This window comes from Silene latifolia, chromosome X, assembly GCF_048544455.1.
Source record: "Silene latifolia isolate original U9 population chromosome X, ASM4854445v1, whole genome shotgun sequence".
NCBI classification, from domain to species: Eukaryota; Viridiplantae; Streptophyta; class Magnoliopsida; order Caryophyllales; family Caryophyllaceae; genus Silene; species Silene latifolia.
The window spans coordinates 213,254,999-213,259,750 of record NC_133537.1 but is presented as its reverse complement, the minus strand read 5'-3'; positions in this window follow the sequence as shown (position 1 = coordinate 213,259,750).

The following is a 4,752-nucleotide window of genomic DNA, read 5'->3' as shown; positions in this document are numbered from 1 at the left end:
AATGCTCAAATCTTTATTCACAATGGGTGGATATGACTAGTATTCAAAATTGACCTCATTTCACTTTCACATTTCAAAAATTTAAGATGGGGTTTGTCCCTTTCGGGCTAGTGTCCTTTGCTTTCGCCAATCGCTTATTAGGCAACCGGTTAACCTCTAGACAATAGATTTTCGGGGTGATAGTCACTCTGTCTCTGGGCGGCCGAATTCACAACCGTATGGGGGCCCAATTCAATGGATCCCGCACCAAAGCACATCGAAGTGGTACACCTCCATCAAAACAACTTAAATTTCTCAACTTTCAACAATTCATAACATTTGAGGCTTCCTTGGCATTACATTACTTCCACATGACAAAATTTCTTTGAAATGAGCACTTCAAGCCTATTGATAGAAAATATTTTTGGGTTGCCTTACCACAAGGTCAAACAAGGTCACCTAGACAAGTTAACCAAGTCCACATCGCATCACGGGGTTGGATAGGTGACTCACATGCAAACCCTTGACTAGGCCTTGGGTCATGGGTCAAAAGACACTAGTATGACACTATCTAGGGTGTTTTACAACCATTCTAGTAGGCAAAGTCTTAAGTTGAACAAGTATTTGTAATGGCTTAGTTGCTCTTGTCAAAGTTCCTAATTAGGCATTTTTCAAAACATTTCTAACATGAAACTACATGCCATGATGCAAGTAATATAAACATCCTAATGCAAGTGATTCTATCAACTAATATGACATAAAAGCTAAATACAAGTCCTAAGTTCACATTGTTATACCGCATCAATCAAAATAAAGCCACATAGTCATTAACATAAAGAGGAAAAAGGAGATTGGAAAGATCATACCATGCGGTCTTCAATATTCTCATGTGTCGGATGTGGCGTAGTCAATCAATGTGAATAAGGGTAGAACAAACACAATATATACAAGACGATATATACAAGACTATAAAAGGAAATAAACATTTTTTTGGGTTTTCAATTTTCAAATTTTTATGATTTTTGAAATTTTTCAATTTTTTTGGATTTTTGAATAAGACTTCAATGTTAGAATTCCCATCCCCACACTAATATGGGCATTGTCCTCAATGGCCAAAATGATGGAAATTATGCAAAGATGATGCATGATTTCTACACTAAATGCAATCTATACTAAGCTACACTACATGATGCATGGTTTTTGTTATGACGGAGAGGATAATTTAGATTACCTCCCGTTGTGTATGCATTAACTTCCCCAAACCGAGTGAGACACTATTGCTAATGTCCAAGGATGGGTGTAGTTCATGCACACACTATGCAATGCATGAAACTAATTTGTCATTTTGGATTTTGAAAATGGGAACAATAAAATGAGAACACCTCAATGGTACCGAGGTGGGAGTCTTCTATGGTGCTAGGACTACTCCAACAATGATCAAAATTATAATTAAAAGAAAGAGAGAAATAGACAAACCATGAGAGGGTAGGAGTATCCAAGGCTTGCTAATCTTCCATCATGCTATCATCATCACTTTTATCATTAGAAGTGGTCACATTGCCACTTCCCTTGTCATTTGCTTCTTCACTTTCTTCCTCATCTTGGTCATCATCATCTTCACCATCCTTTTCTCCTTCTTCACTTGCTTCTTCATCAATGTTATCATCAACTTCTTCATCATTACCAACAACCTCATTGTCACCCAAAACGACCCTAGATGCACCCGGAAATAGGACTTCTCTCTCCGCCCAACTAGGCAAAGGACAAGATGGATCAAGTAGTCCTTGTCTAGCTAAGTGTAGGAGGGGTGGATATTGAGCCAAGTAGGCATTTTTCCGATCTTCAAAGGCTTGCTTGTGCATTGCTTGCATGAGAAGAGTCACATAATCTTTTCTAGCTTCAACTCCTTCCGGCTTGAACTCTTCATACTCAAAGGGGTAAGGTGGTATGACAATGGAAGAGGAGGGAGTTTCAAGATCACCCTTTTGTTGTTGAATAATATACTCGGCCTCTTTAGAAAGGGGAAGTAGATAATTGGTCCGGTGGACGCTTAGACGACAAATCTTTCAAGGCAAGGTGAACGATCTAGCTTCACTAGTGAGCCATCCATACTTAGTGTCAAGGGGGTTATGGGCAACCCACTTGAACTTGTGTATCATAGTATGCATATCAACAAGATGGCCACCCTCCTTTGCTTTGTACTTGTTATCCTTATTGAAGTTAGGATCAAAGTGCTTAGCTAGGATAGTGACTAGGCCGCCATTGACAATAACGGTAGTGCCCTTCTTCCCACAATCAATGTTGAGCCATCTATCTACCAAGAGCCTCAAAGAATTGAAAGGCTTGGTGTGTACTCTTCCAATGTTCAAAGCCGATTCAAGGAGAATAAAATCAAGTTTGGTGAAATGATTGGTATCTTTCCTTGCAATTATGGTGTTTCCCACGACCTTGTGCCATACTCTTATGCCCGGATGGTGGACCAAAAGAGCACGACTCGCATGAAAGTCCTCAAATTTCCTCCCGGAAATTGCCTCCCAAAGAGGTTCGGGGTCATACTTTCCATAATTATTAAAATAACGCGGTTCATCACTAAGACCCAAAATTTCACTCAATTCCCTAAAGGTAATGCGTCTACTAACATTAGCTAGACGAAACTCGAGATTCTCCCTATTCTCAACTTTGGTGACTTTCAAAGAACTCAAAAATTCCAAGGTAAGGGAAGGGTATGCCAATTCCTTTGTTTCAAACAATTTCTTCAACCCCATGGCATTGAAAAAGGCTCTAGTTTGCTCAAGAACACCCAATTTTTCTAAGGTATCTTCACATATAAATTTGGTGGATTGTAATGACTTCATAGCAAACTTGACAAAGGTATTTCTATGGGTTTCGGAAATAAAAGTTACCTCCGGATAATGCAAAAGTTGATCGATTTCCGGAGTAGAAGGTGTTGTTGCTCCCATAGAAGGTTGTTGTTGTTGTTGCACTTCCAAGTTTGGTGTTGCTACCACCATAGCCAATGCTTTCTTTGTTTGAAGAGCCTTTTGCCTTTGTGAGAGTGCCTTAGCCTTTGGTGCCTTTGTCGCCTTTGTTGCTCCCTTAGTCCTTGCCATTGATGAACTAACCAAGAAAAGAATGAAAAATCTTCAATTTATAGTATACCCAAATCGATTTAAAGGTGAAAGGCTTTGCCTTTATGAAATCAAAAATCGACTCAAAGGTTGAAGATTTTGTGCTTGGTTTTGATTTTTATTGAAGAAGGAGTGATTGATTTGTTGTTGGAAGGATGGTTTGATTTGTTTTTGGTGAATGTTGTTGAGGGTTTTTGTTTTTGTGATGGAGAGAATGAGGGTTTTGATGTTTTGGGTAGTGTTTATGAATGAATGAATGAATGAATGAAGGTGGGAGGGGTTTTAAAGAACCGAAATTTTCGAATCTGCAGGGGCAATCCGTGCGGATTCTGCCCAATCCGTGCGGATTCTGCTCTTTCTGGGCTTTACAAAACTCGCCTAAAGACGGGCGGATTCGGTGGAATACGCTCGGATTTGCTTGACACGTGACGGGCGGATTTGGCTGAAGACGGACGGATTTCAGTCCAGGAGATTTTGCTTGTTTTCCTCAGCTGCAAAGACGGACGTCTTTCTTTCAAGACGGGCGGATTTTACAAGACGGGCGGATTGCTGCTCAGGACGCCCGGATTCAGTCACAGTCAAGAAATTTTCAAAATTCAGCTCAGTTCAGGACGGGCGTCTTTTTTGCAGTACGCTCGGATTACTGAAGACGGGTGGATTCTGTGGAATCCGCTCGGATTCTTCCTCTTTGTACCCGGATTCATTCCATCCGTGCACAATGCACTTCCCTTACCATTCTTCTATTCTTTCTTCAAGTCTTGTGTTCTTCATTGTGGGGGCACTACTAGGCATGGATAGCCTAGGCAATTGTCATCCCCACACTAAGGTAAAGCACTACACATCAATTGAAATTGTAAGTCCCTCCCTCACTTCTCTCAAACAAGACAATTATCTTGATCAAAGTAAATAAAAATCCAAAGATGACAAAAAAATGCAATACAAGAATTGAAATATAAGTTAGGGAGTTAGAAATATTTACAAGTGGTGGTTTAGGGAGGACTCCACCAAACTCTCATTCATGATGAGATGTCAAGGGGGCATGTCCAAAGTGTTGTTGATGTTGCTCAACACCTTGAAGAAGTAATCAAAAGCTTGTTCATTATCATGGTAGAGGTCTTCAATAGACCTTGGCCTTTGTTGTTGGTCTTGATCGATGGCATGACCAATGTAGGGATTAAAAATCCCTTCAAATTCGTCGTCCCAAAGACCACAAACTTCATTAAGTTGATTATTGAAAATCTCTTGCTTAAATGGAGACAACTCTCCCAATTTCTTCTCTTAGCCAATGAGGCCATCCTCTTCTTCCTTGATTGATTTTGATGAGCTTTGCAAGCTCTCCTTGTCACAATTCACTTGCTCTTTGAATGGAGCATCTTCAATTTCCTTCTTCCATTGGAGTTCCGATTTCTTCCTCTCATCCTTTCGGCTATAATGATCAATCATGAAACATGGTTCATGCAAACGAGGAGCTCTCATAGTCTTGTCAAGATTAAAAGTTATGCTTTCATCTCCCACTTCTAGAGTGAGCTCACCATGTTTCACATCAATCACCGCACCCGCGGTGTGTAGGAAAGGTCTTCCTAGAATGATTGGAATGTTAGAATCTTCCTCCATATCAACAATGACAAAGTCCACCGGGATGAAA